This window comes from Adiantum capillus-veneris, chromosome 18, assembly GCF_014529385.1.
Source record: "Adiantum capillus-veneris isolate H3 chromosome 18, ASM1452938v2, whole genome shotgun sequence".
Lineage (NCBI taxonomy): Eukaryota > Viridiplantae > Streptophyta > Polypodiopsida > Polypodiales > Pteridaceae > Adiantum > Adiantum capillus-veneris.
Window position 1 is genome coordinate 135,889,734 of NC_140948.1, and position 19,495 is coordinate 135,909,228.

A 19,495-nucleotide genomic window follows, 5' to 3' on the forward strand; every position below is an offset into this window, starting at 1 on the left:
CATTTAACCAAGTGAGTGTCAGCTTTCTCATACCAAGCATGAGGACATTGCTTCAACCCATACAAAGCCTTCTGACATCTGCACACTTTGTCCTCTTGTCCTTTTATGACAAAACCGCGAGGCTGCGTTACATAAACTTCCTCAAATATGTCACCATTCAAGAAAGCAGTAACAATGTCTGATTCATGTACATCCAAACCAAAATGAGCTGCCAATGCACATAGAACACGCACAATAGTCATACGACACGTGGGAGCAAAAGTCTCTTCATAATCTATGCCTTTTTGTTGTGCATAACCCTTTGCAACAAGTCGAGCCTTATGGCAATCGATCTCATCATCTGGCTTGTGTTTCAACTCGTAAACCCACTTCGTACCAATGGCCTATTTTCCAGGAGGCAAATCACATAAATTCCATGTGTCATTTTCTATAAGTGCATCATATTCTGATTGCATAGCAGCCATCCAATTTTCTGAATTATGTGCTTCATCAAAAGACAGAGGCTCCTCAACATCATGTAAGCTAGATACAGCCAAAGCATAACAATCTTATGCATAAGATACATGGCGAGAGCCTGAACGAGTACGACTAGACAAAGGTGCATCCAATTTACTGTCACTCAAAGTGTGCACCAGCCATTTTGGCATACATCTAGCCTGCTCATTTTCAGCCCTTTCCTCATCAAGTACAACATGTACATCTGCATCAGTAATAAAATGATATGTAACATTTTCAGAAACCCACCATAGGCTGTACATTTGCCTCATTGGAAATTACATTCTTATTTCCACCATTGAAAAGAGGCAACAAAGTCTCATAAATGTCCTATGAGCTTACATTACTGTCTCTAGTACATGACAGCAAGGGTTGAACAGAATCTTCCACAAACACTACATCCCGTGAAACCAGAATACGCTTTGTTTGCGGATGATATAACCTGTAACCTTTGCTTTCAGCACTATAACCATCAAAAATACATTTGAAAGCCTTATCAACCAATTTTTTGCGCTGTGTTTGTGGCACCAAAGCATATGCCAAATAGCCAAAAACATGCATGTGCTCAATAGAAGGCTTTCTATCATGCCATGCTTCATATGGAGTAATAGACTGCAAAGCTTTCGTAGGTCACCTATTAAGTACATAAGTGGCATACATGATGGCCTCAAGCCAAAAAGAATGCGGCAAAGCTTGACTTTTGACCATGCATCGTGCCATTTCTGTTAGTGACCTGTTCTTCCTCTCAGCAACACCATTTTGTTGAGGTGTATAAGGCATTGTATGTTGGTGTTTTATCCCACGACTAGCCAGAAATGCATTCAATTCATGAGACATATACTCCCCCCTCGATCGGAATGGAGGGTGCCCGTAGTACATTTCGAGACATTTTCATCCATAGCCAGAAATTGTTTGAAGCACATAAAAACTTCGTAATTCGCTTTAAGTGGAAATACCCATGCATGCCTGGAGTAATCATCAATGAAAGTCACGAAGTAAAGGTAATTGCCCAAGGACAGAGTTTGCATGGGCCCACAAACATCACTATGCACAAGCTGCAACTTGCATGTGGCCCGAACTGAACCATCCTTTGGAAACTTAGAACGTTGCATCTTACCCAAAATACAGCCTTCACAAACATGTTTGACAGGTGCTTCAAGAGGCGGCAAAGAAGCAACCATATCAGATTTCTGCAAACGCAGCAAACTGATAAAATCAGATGACCAGAACATGCATGCCAAAGTTTTGCATCTGAAATAGCCCTTGAATCTGCAACAGCATTTGCAACTGCCTAAAAATAGGAGAAACAGAACGGGAACAACATGTGCTATATAGCACAAACCGTAGAAGACTATGAGACACCTATTATGCAGAAAACGGCACTAACGGAAATTCTGCAAAAAATGACTAAATAGCCTGTGCAGTACTGCCTGTAGTGGAAACGGAGGCCGAAATGAGCCCGAAACAAAAATCTGAGCAGACCTGCGAATGCTTGCCAAAGCTTAGTGAAATCGGAGAAATTGAGAAGGCATGTGCTGGAGCAGCTGGTGACTAAGCCCAAGAGGATGCAACCTGCTCTGATACCAATTGTTGGAATTAGGGTTGCAGAGAAACTCACACAGCTTGGAGAAGACGAAGGAAGCTCAAGGAACACAATAGAGAGTGTTTTACATAGTATGGAATGGAAAGATAGATAGCCCTAGAGTGATGGGTGTATATACAATGCTCGGGGGAAATAACCTCCTAAAGAGGGAAAAAATGCCCCGGCGGTCCTAGTGTGTTCACACACATCACTACCACATGTATATGGTAACATCCATGCACAAAGATAGTTTGTTACATCTTTACCTTTAAATTGGTCCATTTTCTTCACCACAAGTTGAAGCTCTTTGGTTGAGGAAAGCTCCGTCCTTTTTGTAGCTTGTTGCTGCTGCATAAACACTGTCGAGGCTTGAAACATTTGCATTGTGACTGGATCAAACCGAACCCCCTGTTTCTCTTGTTGCTCCATATCTTTAAACCTTTGTTTTGAGAACTTCAATGAATATTTTAAACCCTCACCCTAGCCTACTTTGCACCGGGTTCACCAAAAATGTGCCAAGAAGTGCGCAGTGCGACTAGGAAAGCATCGGGCCTCTAACTGTGAGGATTCGTAGCAAATTCAAGCAAGGCGTAGATGATTTGAATCCAAAAACACACCAAAAAAAAAAAACTCCAGCCATTTAATCTCCACTTTGAAAATGAACCAAGATCGACTCAAAACTCTTGTGTGTGTGTGAAGATTAGGTGTAGCCTCGCTCCCAATTGCACAGATGCAATGCTCATTCGACCTATTAAAAACCCTAAATTTATGCTTCGAGTGACCATTTCACGGAAGCTTCAGTACTTCATTGGAGAAGCCCAAGTAGTTATTTGCGGAGGGGAAAACCTAATTGGAAGCCTCACAGCCTCAACCACGTAGTGGAAGCAGCACGGGACTGCACTAGCACCCTGTAAAGCAATAGTTGTATCTCCTTGCTCATGTTCCCAAATGAGCTCATTCTTGGCTCTAAAACTTCCCACAGAACTTGACCAACGACGGCACCATTGTTGATGTGGCATCTTGAGCTATTTTTAGGTAATTTTTGACCATTTTAATGCCATACTTAGCCCAAAAATACCCCTTTTTGTCCGTAAAAAGCCCAAACGAGCTGGGAAAATTTCCTAAATTTGTGGAAAACTCCCATTGAGCTCAAATTTCATGTTGAACCTCATTTTACCACTTGGTAAGCACTTTGGACACGTCTTTTACACCAATGCACGAAACCTGTTATTTTTGGCCGAGATTGCACGCATTGAACTTTCTAGGCAAGACAAGCGTGCCCCTTCGATACACTTGACATTTGTACATTTCTAAAGCAAAATAGGCATATATTTATGTAAAAAATCATGCCATAGTGCCACGTCTAGTGCCTCGCCTGCCCGGCAAGGTATGTATACGGCTACAACTGCAGCATCTATTTTCGCATATATCACACAATGTACATTATAACATTCGGTCAGTACTATCACACCATATGCATCTATTTACAAAGCCTTCTCTGTTTTGAGGTCTTTTCCCTATAGATTGTCCTAATGGTTGCTCCTTTTCTTCTAGCCTTGTAAGCTTTAACTTGATCTCTTGCATTCGCCTTGACAATATCATCTAGAATGGACTTGTCACTCTTTGGAACCACAATAACAGGCTTTATAGGACTCTCGGGAACACTTGGGACTTGAGTAGGGTTGACTATCATCTTGTCTCTTCGTCATTGTCGCTTAGTTAGCAGCAAAATCGTGTCTTCAACTTCATTCCAGTTAGTCTTTTAAACCTTGTTCCGCATCCTTATCCTCAAGTAGTAGCTCTAACTTCTCTTGAATCTCTTTACTTGCAGCCTGCAAAAAGAGCTCTATCTTCTCCGAGTTTAGTGTAGCGTTTTCAGTGCTTGAAATTTGATCATAACGGCATTCAAATTCCCTTAGCAGTTCGGTAGGCGAGAGCCCCTCTTTTGGCCGAACTACCCACTCTAAAAAAGTCCTCTTTGTTACCCTTTCGAAGTCCTCCATGAAAAACTCTTCCTTCAAAGCTAATTTGAATGCTTTCCAAGTTGCCCCATGCTCATTTCTAATTCCCCTTACATGCTCTCTGATCTCGAGAACCACAGCAAGTTCAAAACTTTGCACCATCTCTGCTTCGGGCACTCGATGAAGCTCCATCTCCTTTACATATCCATGCACAAAGATAATTTGTTACATCTTTACCTTTAAATTGGTCCATTTTCTTCACCACAGATTGAAGCGCTTTGGTTGAGGAAAGCTCCCTCCTTTTCGCAGCTTGCTGCTGTTGCATAAACACTGCAAAGGCTTAAAACATTTGCATTGTGACTGGATCAAACCGAACCCCCTGTTGCTCTTGTTGATCCATAGCTTTAAACCTTTGTTTTGAGACCTTCAATGAATCTTTTGAACACTCACCCTAGCCTACTTTGCGTCAGGTTCACCAAAAATGTGTCAAGAAGTGCGCAATGTGACTAGGAAAGCGTCGGGCCTCTAACTGTGAGGATTCGTAGCGAATTCAAGCAAGGCGTAGATGATTTGAAGCCAAAAAAACACCCAAAAAAACAAAACTCCAGCCATTAAAGCACCACTTTGAAAATGAACCAAGATCAACTCAAAACTCTTGTGTGTGTGAAGATTAGGTGTAGCCTCGCTCCCAATCGCACAGATGCAATGCTCATTCGACCTGTTAAAAATCCTAAATTTACGCTTCGATTCTTCGTCGTGACCATTTCATGGAAGGTTTAGTACTCCATTGGAGAATCCCAAGTAGCTATTTGAGGAGGGGAAACCCTAATTGGAGGCCTCACAGCCCCAACCATGTAGTGGAAGCAGCAAGGGGCTGCACTAGCACCCTGTAAAGGAATGGTTGTATCTCCTTGCTCATGTGCCCAAATGAGCTCATTCTTGGCTCTAAAACTTCCTACAGAACTTGAGCAACAATGGAACCGTCGTTGATGTGGCATTTTGAGCTATTTTTGACCATTTTAATGCCATTTTTAGCCCAAAAATGCCCCTTTTTGTCCGTAAAAAGCCCAAACGAGCTGGGAAAAATACCTAAATTTGTGAATAAAATCCCATTGAGCTCAAATTTCATGTTGAGCACCACTTGGTAAGCACTTTGGACACGTCTTTTACGCCAATGCACGAAACTTGCTATTTTTGGCCGAGATTGCCCGCATTGAACTTTCTACGCAAAACGAGCGTGCCCCTTCGTTACACTTGACATTTGTAAATATCTAAATCAGAATAGACATAGTTATGTAAAAAATCATGCCATACTACCACGTCTAGCGTCGCGCTTGCCCGGCAAGGTATGTACACGGTTGCAGCCGTGGCAACTATTTTCGCATATATCACACTATGTACATTATAGCATTCGGTCCCACATGACAAAGCATTGACAGTGAGGTAGATATTTTAGTTTCATATTATGAACGTGCCATGGCACGACAATGTTGGCAAGTTTGGCAGGGATGGAACCACATCATGCTTATTCACCACGTGGTAGCTCAGCCCGGTATCAGCCACCACTCGCCTCTCAAAATCCAGTGTGAAGGTGGCATTTCCCACGCGAGGTGAGCCGATGGTAGCGCTAGGGAACACTATCTCTTAATATCACTTTGTGCAGAGCGTGGCCATAGCCCCACCCAAGCTATGGCCCACGCACAGCACATTGCGCACGTCTCGGGGCTACATGCCCAGATTTTGCAGCATCACGCATAGGTTCTGAGAGGGAATGTTGGTGTCCGTGACATCCTTGAGCACTACCTGGAAGTTGCGGTGTGCTCGGATGGTGGTGGGTGATGTGTACATGGCCTTGTCCCAGGCTCTGTCGTACAACTTCATAGGCTCTTACCGCTCTGCCAAGTCAGTTAGCACATCCGGGTTATGACCAAGTGGGTGGACTTGTCGACAATGGTAAAGGCAAGGCGTTTGCAGGAGAAGGAAACATGAAAGCAAGCACATGGAGGCAGGAGGGCACCCCCATTGCCTTGACACCTTGCATGTTTCATTGATCTTATTAGTACCATGTGAATTCATGAGAGAATTACCGAAGCAAAAGCACGCAGAGAATAAATCATCGATGAGGAATGGGATTAAGCACGAGGTTGCGTATCAAATGTAGGGTTTCATATCCGTAAACCATATTGTATAGTTTTTTCTTGATTTTATCTTTTTAATTGATAAAATACATTTTTTTCTTTTATAGTGCCTTTCATTTAACTATATGTGGTCAAAGAGTCGACACTTTCATAATCGCCACATTTACAAGCATCGAATCACCATGGACTTTGGAGTCATGGGCAACTTTGACATAGATGGTAATGAAGCTAGTTATTGTGGGACTATTGAAAGGATACTAAAGGTCACTTTTAGAACCTTTCCTACCTTCATCTTCAAGTGCAAGTGGTTTGCAAATATGTTTAGATGGCATGAGAATGTCCTCCACATGGTGGACTCTAGTGTGCATCACACTAGGAGGCATCACAATTTAGTTTTTCCATGCAATTGTGAGTGGGTGAGTGATTACCTTCTTTACCCTTATTCGTGTGTAACTTTAAGTAAACCAATGTTACTCACTTTGAACTTCTCTTCTATAGGTCATCTATATCCCATCAATCCACGAACCAAAACTTTGGTTCGTACTTCTCATAACACCTCAGCGGAGAACCATTTTTTCCACTTATGAAGTGGAACCATCATCGATCGTCTCCCACCTACTACTTTGGATGAGGAGGAGAAACATGAGAGAGAGAGAGAGAGAGAGAGAGAGAGAGAGAGAGAGAGAGAGAGAGAGAGAGAGACAGAGAGAGAGAGAGAGAGCCCTGTGGTAATTTAACTAGCTTCTATGTCTTGTTTTTATGCAGAGCTATCATCTCTGACTGCATGGCCAATTGCCAATTCCCGGAGTCCTTCATTTGCACTGCTTCCTTGTAACATGAAGGCTCGTTGCAATCAGTCAACATGACATAGTTCATAGATGGAACAAACCTATCAGGAGGTCGCGTGACACATCCAGATCTACGCACAATAGGTGGCTCAGGCTCAGCCACAACCTGTGGTTCCACTCTATCCTGTCCTTGCTCCTCTTGAGCCCTGACATTTTGTCTTGCACGTGCAGGTCCATCTTCTTGGAAGACAACTCTTCTAATCTCCTCAACCCTCTCTGGTTTAGAATGATATTTGGATTCATTAAAGTGAACATCATTGCTGCGGACAACCTTTCTGGATTCGGGATCCCAAAGTCTGTACCCCATCTCACCAGAATTACCATAGCCTAGAAAGATGCACTTTCTACTCTTTGGCTCAAGTTTGTTCCTAAATTCCTTTGGAACGTGAGTATATGCCTCACATCCAAAGACTCTGAGATGCTTGTATGAGGGCACCTTGCCTGACCATACCATCTCTGGCACTAAATCCTTCTGCAAAACCTTGATAGGAGATCTATTTACAAGATGAACAGCTGTTGATACAGCTTCATCCCAAAACCCATTTGCAGTTGTTCATTAGACAACATACTTCTGACCTTCTCTTGTATGGTCCTATTCATCCTCTCAGAAACACCATTTTGAGGAGGATTGTAAGGAGCAGTAAGTTCACGTTTTATACCTTTTGACTCACAAAAGTCCTTATAGGTCTTTGAAACATACTCTCCACCATTGTCAGTGCGTAAGCATTTAAGCTTCTTGCCACTCTGATTCTCCACAAGTGTCACAAACGTTTTGAAAACACTAAACGCTTCATCCTTGTGCTTGAGAAAGTAAACCCATACTTTTCTCGAGTAATCATCTATAAATGTCATAAAGTAAGAAGCTCCCCCTAGAGATAGGTTAGGCATAGGTCCACACAAATCACTATGAACAAGTTCCAACTGTGTATCTCTTCTACTGCTTCTATGCTTATGTGGCTGTTGTGTTTGCTTACCATACAGACAATGTTCACAGTATTCAAAATCATTAAATGAAAAGCCAGGTAAATAACCAGAACGAGACAAGATTTCCATTCCCTTCTTGGACATATGTCCTAACCGGCTATGCCACAAAGAAACGTTCGGCTGCTCGGTTACATTGATTACATTTTTAGAGACATTTGATACATAAATCATGTAAAGTCCTCCAGACTTTACTCCATGTGCTACTGTCATAGGACCCTTGGATATCTTCCACATGTTCTGTCCAAAAGTGGTGACATAGCCAGCATCATCAAGTAAACCTGTGCTGATCAAGCTCTTTGTAATTGCGGGAACATGTCTCACATTCTTCAGCGTGAAAGAAGAGCCATTCTGAAACTTCAATTGTACATCTCCAACACCTAAGATCTCACATGTCTGCCCATTGCCTAGCCGAACATGATCTTTAGTGGTCACATAAGAGGTAAACCACTCCTTGTTTGGAGACACATGAAGTGATGCCCCTGAGTCTATAATCCAGTCACTCAGTGCATTTCCATCAAATGCTGTAAGAAGAGCTGAGTCCATTGTATTCTTCAAGAAGTAGATGTCTCCTGACACTAGACTGTCATCCTCTACAATAGTGTTTGTCACATTTATTTCTTGAATCTTCACTGAGGACTTGTTCTTGTCACCATGGTCTTCAGCTTTCTCTTTGCCTTTTTCTGCTTTCCATTCTCTGCAGTCTCTTTTCATGTGACCCTTCTTGCCACAATGGTAGCATTCTATGTCACTCTTGCCTTTAGCACTGCGGGACTTGCTACGAGACTAATTCCTCTTTCCACCTTTGTACTTTTCTTTGGTCCTTCCCCCGACAACTAAGGGTGTTCCTTTGCCTTTGTCCATTGTCTTTCTATTGGTTTCTTCAGTAAGAAAACTTCCTTCTACACCTGCTACGTTCAAACCATCTGGAGGTGCAGAATTACTCAAAGCTGTGCGAAAAGTGTCCCAACTTTCCGGCAATGTGATCAACAGGAACATAGCTCTAACAGGTTCATCAAACTTGACACCTTGAGCTGACAACTGACTATAGATTGTGTTGAATTCATTCAGATGATTGGACATAGGTGTCCCTTCTTTCATCTTCAAGTCAACAAGCTTCTTAAGCCAGTATACCTGTGAAGCTGCACTCTGCTTCTCATAAAGATCACTCAGCTTTAACCATGCTTGATAAGCCAAAATCTCGTCTGCTACATTGAAGTAAACGCTTTCTGCCAAAGTCAGCATAATGGTAGAAAGTGCCAATTCATCCATTTCGCTCCATTCATCTTCGTCCATATCTTCTGGTTTTATCCCCTTGAGCTTCATAGGTTTTATCTTCTTCTTTTGTACCAACACGTGCCAAATCTGCTTCTTCCACAATGGGAAATTGGTTCCATCCAGCTTCTTGATATTGTAAAGAGCAGTGTCCTGTGATCTAGCCATAGCTACGCTTCACAGTAGTTTACTTTCCTGGGGAAAATTCGGCGGAGTTTCCCCTGTAAACTGACCTCTGAACCAATATCAACCTGTCAAGTGAACCAAGAAAGCTTCAGATTCTGCAGAAATTTTGGCAGAGTCTCCTTTGTAAAATGTCTCTAGTGTACTAAAAACAGACCAAAAAACACCTCAAAAAACCACTATCTCTCTAACACTGTAAGCTGTGGGTAAACCTGTCCTGCACCTGTACTGTCTCTGACTGTCCTGTAAGCATAGACTGCGACAATGCCTCAACGGCAGTAAAGCAAAGATGCAATCCCAACTGTCTAACTCACAGTCAATACATCCTAGCTGCCTATCTAAGGGTGCTCGAGGGATCGCTCCAAGACTTGTATCACCGAAAGGATCTCAACATTCGAGAATCCCCCAACTCAATAAAACCTCACTCAACCCTCAACAAAGGCTACAGTAAATCTGATAGTACATAGACTTCCCACAAAGTCATACATCCACAAATCTCCCATTGTATGCTGTAATCGCTGCTGCGGTTGTTTGCTGCGTGACTCACAGCCAGCAAACCCTCAACAGACATACATCATCTCTGACAATACATCCCATGTGGAAGTACCTGCAATGTCAGGATGAAATCTGGAATATCAAGCAGCAAACACAAGCTACCTAATGAACTAGTGGATGTCGCCTACAGTATGTGTGTAGATGCGCCCGTGTCGTATGTGACACGCCTCCAAGAACTGTGAGCCGTCCTTCGATGTGTAGCCACAAATCAACACTCTGGGAGTGTCAATATCCTCAGCACCTGCAGTCGTAGGCCGAAAACCCCAAATTTGCAGAGTCGGATCTGCACCTGCTGAGACCACATAGTCGAAAATGTCATGCGCAGAACTTTGTCGAAGCCGAACGGTGACCGAGATGACCTCGATCTGAGCTCTGATACCAGTTGAAGGAGTACGAGCGGAAGTGCGACGCGAGAGAGAGTGCGAGAAGAAGAGCACGAGGAAATGGTGAACTCGCTCTACTGTAATGTGTAGAGCATAGTGAGTTCTTATTAGGTTTTTACAAAAGAATATGTGTAGATACCTGGCGGCCCGCCCACTTACCTGGGCGACCACATTCACTACAAGAGGCTATTCATATTAGCGACGCTCACACAGCGACGCTCAAAAAAAAATTCCCGACGTCGCTATGAGCGTCACAAATTTACTTGTAAATTTGCGACGCTCATAACGATGCCGGCTGGGCTAAAAAAATAACAGAGAGCGCCCAAAAACTCAGATCTCAGATGTGAGTTTTTCGGCGCCCTCAAGCAAGAGCAGGTAACGCTCTCCCTCTCTCTCTCTCTCTCTCTTTCTTCACCACACACACACACACACACACACACGAGGAGAGGAAGGAGAGCCAGGTATGCTCCTTCCCTCTCCTCACTCTCATGTTCCCTTCCCCTCTTTCTCTCTCCCTCTCTCTCTCTCTCTCTCTCTCTCTCTCTCACACACACACACACACACACACACACATAGTGTTTTTGAGAGAGAGAGAGAGAGAGAGAGAGAGAGAGAGAGAGAGAGAGAAAGAGTACAAATATAAACAAAAACGCACACACATACATAAACAAAGAATGCACACACACATTGAGAGAGGAAAAGAGAGAGAGAGCATGCATAAACAAAAAACGCACACATTGAGAGAGGAAAAGAGAGAGAGAACATGCATAAACAAAAAACGCACACATTGAGAGAGGAAAAGAGAGAGAAAACATGCATAAACAAAAAAACGCACACACATTGAGAGAGAAAGAGAGAGAAACTAATTTAACGTCGTAGGAAACTAATTAAAATTAAAAGACCTAAAGATCTAGCCAACGAGGAGTTGAACTCAAGACCTATTATTCAAGAGGGAAATGGCATAACCAATCTATCATACTTGGCATCGGTGATAGAAAGGTTATACCATTTATCTCTTTTTATTGGCACACACATCCACACACGCGCACACATACAAGAAGAAGAGAGTTATAACGTCGTAGGAAACTATCCTAAAAGACGTTAAAGATTAGGTTAGATGTAGACTTACGTTGTGAGCGGGATGAAAACACACACAGCGCCTCTATAACGACCTGACACACACTCTTGGAAAGATACACACACACACTATGGGGCACCACTCGGCTTAGACAACACACCTGGCCGAGACAGGGAACACACCTCTGGAGTGAGAGGAGAGAAACTATCCACTTGTCCACTCCACACAGACACACACACACACACACACCCAAAAAACTCAGCTCAAAAGAGGAGAATTTCTGATGTTTAGATACAAATGAGCTTGGGCCAACACCAATGGGGCAAACATCTCACACAATATGGGTAAAAGATACCAGATACAATCACAAATTGGAGAAGAAGCTTCACTCACCGGAGAAGATTACACAGAAAAATAGCAGAAAAAGAGTGATGAATTTGGCAAAATGGACAGCGCCATCGCGTTCGGAACGGCCCAAAACCCCAGTCTACAATGTCAAAGTGCTCAAATCCGACCTCGGATGAGCAGTTTACGGCCAAAACAAGCTCCAAAATGAGCAAAAACACACCTACGGATGTTCCTCCTCTCTTCCCCACGTTTTTTCTGGTCTTCTCTCAGTTTTTTCAGTTCCCACACTTAGATTTTTTAGTTGGGCACCCTTGGCCTTTTAGATGACCTCAAACGGACCCCGAACAGGCCAAAAACTGACCTCGCAGTGCATAGTTGTCACCTTTTTGCATCATTCGCACACCTGGCACTCAGCTTTTTTCCAATAATGCACCTCGCCACCACGTGAAGTGGCCCCAAAAAAAGGTCCTCATGATGACCTTTCTGTATAATTCTCACAAGCAAACACCCACGTTGTGTCCGTCCTCATCCGCGTGCTAATATTGACCTCGTTCGCCCTCCTGACGCCACTAGATGCCATCTGACGCACCTGCTGACCTCACGTCGTCGGCCCGCGGATAGCTTCCTCGAGAAGTTTTATGCGCTACCAACTCCTCCTTATTGTATAAAAACACAATGGTACTAGTAATAGTGAAAATCGCTGCACTATGTACATGTTGTCCTACCTGTACACATGTGGGCCCCACGTAACCACCTGGCTAAGGAAAATGGGCAATCCTTTATTTGATGCACCATGCATGTATATGTACATATGCGCAATCCCTTGCTCCAAAAAACTCCTGACATAATTTGCCCATCCCCTAGCCTGCTAGATCATTCATGATCAGCAGCAGCAAAGAGAGATATGAGACTCGCCGCATCACAAGTCTCCTCATCCTTCACCAACATTGCTTGCTCCACAGAAAACTCATCTTGCTCCACCATCATTAACCTAGCATGATATAATTTAAGACGCAATCCATTTACCCTTGACTTATGTAGAACACCATCCAGGTTAGCCAGTTGATATGTGCCATTTGGAAAACACTCCACTACCTTGAAAGGGCCTTCCCTCTTAATTTGAAACTTCTTTTGGAAGGTGTTGTCCAGCTTACTGTTGTAGCGCAAAACCAAGTCATGTTTCTTGATACCCTTACTTTTGACCTTTTCATTTATCTTTGCCAAAGCCTTATCCTGCATCTGCCCATAATGCTCCAATGCGCTCATCCTATCCAACTGGACCTCTTGTAACTGCAAGAGCCTCTCTTTGAATGCATCACTAGGCGACCCAACCAACTTCTCTAACATCTTGACCGCAGGCAACTCTACCTCCACAGGCAATAGTGCTTCCTTTCCATACACCAAATGAAATGGAGTAAACCCTGTACCTGTCTTCACTGAAGTACGGTAAGCCCATAATGCACTAGGCAATTCCAAATCCCAATTCTTTCCTTGGTGCTCTGTCACTTTAGAAAGAATTTGTACCAACTCACCATTGAATCTTTCATTTAAGCCATTACACTGCGGGTAATAAGGAGTGGTATGTTGGTGCCTAATCTTCATCTTTGTGCATAAGAAGTCTAGCAGTTTAGCTCTAAATCCTGGCCCCTTATCTGAAAGTAGCTCTAATGGCACCCCAAACTTGCAACATATTTCATCATACACAAATTTTTCCACATCCTTTGCAGTGATTTGTTTTACTGCTATAGCCTCTGCCCATCTAGAGAGATAGTCCACTGCCGTCAAGATATAGCTTTTGCCCCTACTTGTGATAGGTAACGGGCCTATTGCATCAATCCCCCACTTTTCAAACACATCAAACGCCGTAATGGTTTTTCGTAGCTCTGGCTTCAACACTCTCTTCCCAAATGCTTGACACCTATTGCAAGACCTACACCAATGGTGAACATCCTTGTGCAAACTAGGCCATACATACCCCTCTTGCAAAATCTTATGCAAGGTGATCTTTAGAGCAAAATGGCCACCACATGCGCCTTCATGATTCTCTTCCAACACTCTGTAAAGCTCCTCCCGCCAAGGTACACGTCTTAACACGAGATCAGCCCCTTTCATGTATAAGACATCACCAATCAATTTGTACCTGTATGCTCTACGCACAAAGCCATACTTCTTAGACTTCTGAATCTCCTTTGGAATGATTCCTGTTAGCAAAAACTCCTCTTCTTGAGTCAAACTTTCCCGGCCATGATAAAGAGGTAAATTGGTCCTCAACACGAATAGCTCCCCAATCATGCCTTGAGCTACTTCATGTGCCTCTCCATTTAGAGCACGTTCAACGTGTCTGATGCTCCATGCTTCAAACTTTTTTAACAGGCCTTTAATTCTGAAGCACATTTCCTTCAATGAGGTGTTCTTACTCTTCCACACACCCAGCACTTGCTTCACCACTAACAAGGCATCACCTTTTATGCACAACCTTCGAACCCCATGCTTCAAACAAATGTGTAATCCGGCTTCCAATGTAGCATATTCAGCCTCATTGTTACTATGCGCATCCAATTTGAACCCTCTCTTGCATACTAGCTTCCCCTCTGGATCATAAAGTGCTATACCCCTTGAAGCTGCATCGTGGCTCTTTCTGTATGAACCATCAAAGAACAACACATGTGCATTGTTGATCTGTGGCACTTCTTCAACTACCTTTCTCACCACCTCTTCCTTAACAATAAGGGGATTCTCCTTGTAGGTCAACAAATCAGCTAGGGTAGCCCTTGTACTATCTTCCACTAAAAAAGAGAACTCAAACTCTTGCAGCTCAATTACCCATTTCTTCACCACATTTGACATGTTAGTACCATTAATTAACTGTGGCATAAAGGCATAACTCGTCAAGAAAACAAAAGGCCGTGGTAGCAAGTAATGACGAAATCGTCGACAAGCAAATATTACACTGGCCATCACTAGCTCTACTTCCGATAACTTTCTCTCCGCTACCAACTTCACTCGGCTTGCACAATACACTGGCCTCATATAATGGCTGCCCTTCCCCTTTTGCAATAGCATGGCTCCAATGGCATCATCCCCTACTGATGGATTTACATAAAAAACTTTCTCCCAATCAGAAGCCTGCATGGCTGACAACCCCCCTAACACCTCTTTCACCTCTTGAAACACTTCTTCACACTTGTCATCCCATTGCAATGGATCATGCTTTGCCACTTGCTGTAATGGATAAAGAAGCTGCGAAGACAATGGAATAAACCGTGCCATGTACTTCACTTTGTGTATAAAGGTTGCCAATTGCTTCGTACTCATAGGTGATGGAAGAAGAATAATAGACTTCACCTTATCTGGATCAGCCTCAATGCCATTTTCTGACACCATGTGGCCCAATAACTTCACCCTTGGCTGTGCTAGATGACATTTCTTTGGATTTAGTTGTCCTCCACATTCATCATATCGAGCCAATACCATCTGCAGCTTCTCATGGTGTTCAGCCCTACTGCTATAAACACAGAAGTCATCCATAAAAGCTTTAACACAACTACCAATGAATGGTTCCAACACCCAATTCGCTCTCTCTTGATAGAAAGATTGTCCATTTGACAACCCAAACGGCAACACTGTGTAGCATTAGCAGCCCCATGGCGTAATGAAAGTTGTCTTTGTGCGGTCTTTAAGAGCAATCTTCAATTGAAAATAGCCTGAAAAACCATCACACACACTGTACCTCTCATAACCTGCCACTGAATCCAAGATCTGATCAATGAATGGAAGAGGATATGGGTTCTTCTTAGTGGCTGCATTTAAGGGTTTAAAATCTACACAAATCCTCCACTTCCCATCCTTCTTTGGACTGACTACAACTGGACTCACCCATTCTGTGGTCTCCACTGGAACTATGAACCCTGCCTTCAATAACTTGTCCACCTCTACCCGCAAGGCTTCCATTTGCTCTTGACCCATCCTTCTTAGCCTTTGCCGCACTGGCTTAGCACCTTCTTTCAGCTCTATATGCATCTCTTCACCCTTGAACCCTCTGATCTCTTCATATGAAGTAATGAACAAATCAGGAAAACTAGCCAGCATATGCAAATATATATCCTTCTCCATAGCTGAGAGGTCTCCACTGATCATTTGTGTCATCAATTTCTGCTTCTTTGACAACTCAACCTTGGTTTGCATCAGCCCTTCAATCACTTTATAAGGCCCTTCACTTTCATCTTCAACCTCATTCGCAAATGCAACTAAGCCAATCTCCTGGATTTCTTTGTCCATCAAAAGAAATGCAACATCAGCATCCTCATCACTGCTGGTAGTGCTATCATTGTCCTCATCTGTCACCGTGGAAGAGTCTTCATCACTAGACTCATCCTCATCTTCATAAAGCTTCTCTAATCATTTCCTTGTGTCCATATTATAAAGCTTCTTGGTACCTGTCTTTCCATAGAGGCTAATCGTACCATGTCGCCAATCTTGAACAGCTCCCACTGCACGTAACCATGGTCTGCCCAATATAATAGGATATGCTCCCAACCCTACTGGCATCACATGAAAATCAACCACTGCCTTTGCATCATATGCCTCCACTTCTAAGCTCTTTACAACACCCAAACATTTTACTTTCTGATGGTTTGCCAATCTGATCTGGAAACCTGACACCCCAGCCACTGTGAGACCCATCTTCTCAACGCATGAGTGTGTTATGACGCATATTTGGGCTCCGCCATCCACATAACCTTGTCCCAAATTTTTCCTTTTATGCCACACATCTACTATTGGACAAATGTCTGGTAGCTCATCCATTGCCAACACCTTTACTGAACCTCTCTCTGGCTCTTTCTCCATTGGGTTAACCATCCTCTTCCACTGTCGCTTTAGCTTAGGCACCATCTCTATAAGCTGCCCAAAAGTAACATCTGCCTTCCTGCTTGTCAAATCCTCTCTCAAGTCATAGCTTAATTGCCCATCCCCTAGTGGAAAATCTGAAACATGAAACTTTCGACGAGCTCTCCTTTTTCTCTTGGCCTTGACATCCTCGCCTTCATGGCTCTTTCCTTTCTTCTTACTAGGACCTGGGGCACTTCTTCCTTCCTTATCCTCTGTGGTCCTCTTCCCAATAGGCATTACTAATGTATCCTCTAGCTTTGATGCCTTCTCCAAGGTGACTACACTTAGCACTTTTGTCTTTCCTTTTTCCTCCTGGGTCAGTCCACTGGTTCCTTCGTCTCCCTTAATTTCGATGCCATAATCATTTGACCTAGTTAGCACCTGTCTTGGCAATGGATACATGTCTCCCCCCATCCTTGGTGGCTTATCACATTGCGGGCTGATGTGACCCAACTCTCCACAATTGTAACAGGTGGGCGTCTGCCTCCAAAACCTACCATTGCTTTGTCCAACACCATTCCTAGGTCTTTCTTCACCTCCTGGCTGATTTGCATACCTCCCTCGACCTCGATTATTTCCCACTTGACCTAGCATGTTTAGGCTGAGATTCTTCATCAAATCTACCATTTGCCTCATGTCTTGCCTTAGCCCATCATCTTGCACTGTTGTAGTGACCACTGCTGGCATAACCTGAGTAGTAATAGGAACCACTGGTTCGTGATGAACCCCTGACATGCGCCCTTGTAAAGACTCTATAGGCTGAAATTCAAACCTCATTGGCAAAGACTCCACCCCTAACTGGCTCATTTTCCTCAGCTTCCACTCTTTGTTCCTTGCTACCTCTAGTGCATCTTCATATGTCCTAGGCTTTTTTAGCTCCACTCTCCAACGTATATTCTCCCAAAGACCAACCAAGAACCTGTCCTTCTTCATCATGTCAGGTGGGGGTACCTGTGGTGCTAAGGCCTTGCACATTCGCTCCCATGCCAATGAAAACTTACGTATGTACGCATCTACTGGCTCACCTTCCTTTTGAACCAAACCTTGTACTTCTTGCCACACTTTGTCAGGATCTTCTATCTTCACAAACTCCACTTCCAACCCATGCCGTAGATTGTCCCAACTCAATCTTACAGGTGGATCAGCCACATGCAACTCCTCTTCAAATGCTTTGGACCAAACTCGTGCATCACTCTTCAAACAAATTTGGAGAAGGCGTAACATTTGCGCAGGGTCATGAATCTGGTTGCTAATGCAGGCAACCTCCATCTTTTCCAAAAAATCTTCCACATCTTCATCACTTCTTCCATGAAACTCCGGATAAGAGAAAGCCATGGCTACCCAAGTTACAATGCTTTGAGAACCCCTTCGAGCACACGTGCCAGAACCCAAGACTTTTGACTACCCAATCCCCAGAAACTTCAATGGAGCTCAACTTTAGATAAGGACAAACACATGCACATCAAATGAGTTTTCATAGTTGATCATCGGAATTACAATAGGCAAAGGACATTCCAAGATCTCTCGTAATCTTCTTGGCCCGAACATAAAGACTATGCGCTGCTGGAAAAAGATCTTCCTGGACACATGAACATTAATCTGAATTCTTTGAGTTAAATGAAAAGGAGTGAACTGAGGGCCATTTTGATCATCCATTAAAGCCAACCATGAAGCTCCCAAGAAGGCACACCTGACTCAACCTCTGATTTTGCCAGAATTTCAGCAGCATAACAGCATAAATGGCTCAAAATACCAAAAAACTAGCCATCATAACTTGGGAAAATTTCGACAGAGTTTCCCCAAAAGTAGAGCAGTAGGAACCAAAAATATAGATTGTTTATGTATGCATAAACTGTCAACAATAGAACCCGAGCATCAAGTAGGACTCACTAGTACATAGCCTATGGCAAGGTCACAAAAAAGGTGCTCCAGCTACCTGTATCACTGAAAGGATCTCCACATTTGAGAATCCCCCAGCTCAATAAAAACCTCACGCTATCGACCCTCACACGAAGGCTAATGCAAATCGCATATAGTCAAGTCTCAGAAATGACTATCTTTCAGACCAAGTCTCAGAAATGGTTGGGACTGCCAAATACAACCACGTATGGCTCCACAAATGTGTACAATGGCAGTTTCCACAAGTAACGTACAATCCAGCAGACAATGCGCTCAAGCAGGCGCTAAATGATGCATACCCACAACTGCAAGTGACATCACTGCTAGTATATCACTGTACTCTAGCTACCTGTAGCTGTGTGAATCACCTGTACCTGTACCTGTCCCTATAACCTGTAACCTGTAACCTGTAATCTGCAACCTGTAACCTGTAATCCTGAAGCTCGAAGCTCGAAGCTCGAAGCAGAAGGTACTCGAAGAAGGTCCTCCGTGGGGGCGCCAAAAGAATGTGAGCGGGATGAAAACACACACAGCGCCTCTATAACGACCCGACACACACTCTTGGAAAGATACACACACACACTATGGGGCACCACTCGGCTTAGACAACACACCTGGCCGAGACAGGGAACACACCTCTGGAGTGAGAGGAGAGAAACTATCCACTTGTCCACTCCACACAGACACACACACACACACACACCCAAAAAACTCAGCTCAAAAGAGGAGAATTTCTGATGTTTAGATACAAATGAGCTTGGGCCAACACCAATGGGGCAAACATCTCACACAATATGGGTAAAAGATACCAGATACAATCACAAATTGGAGAAGAAGCTTCACTCACCGGAGAAGATTACACAGAAAAATAGCAGAAAA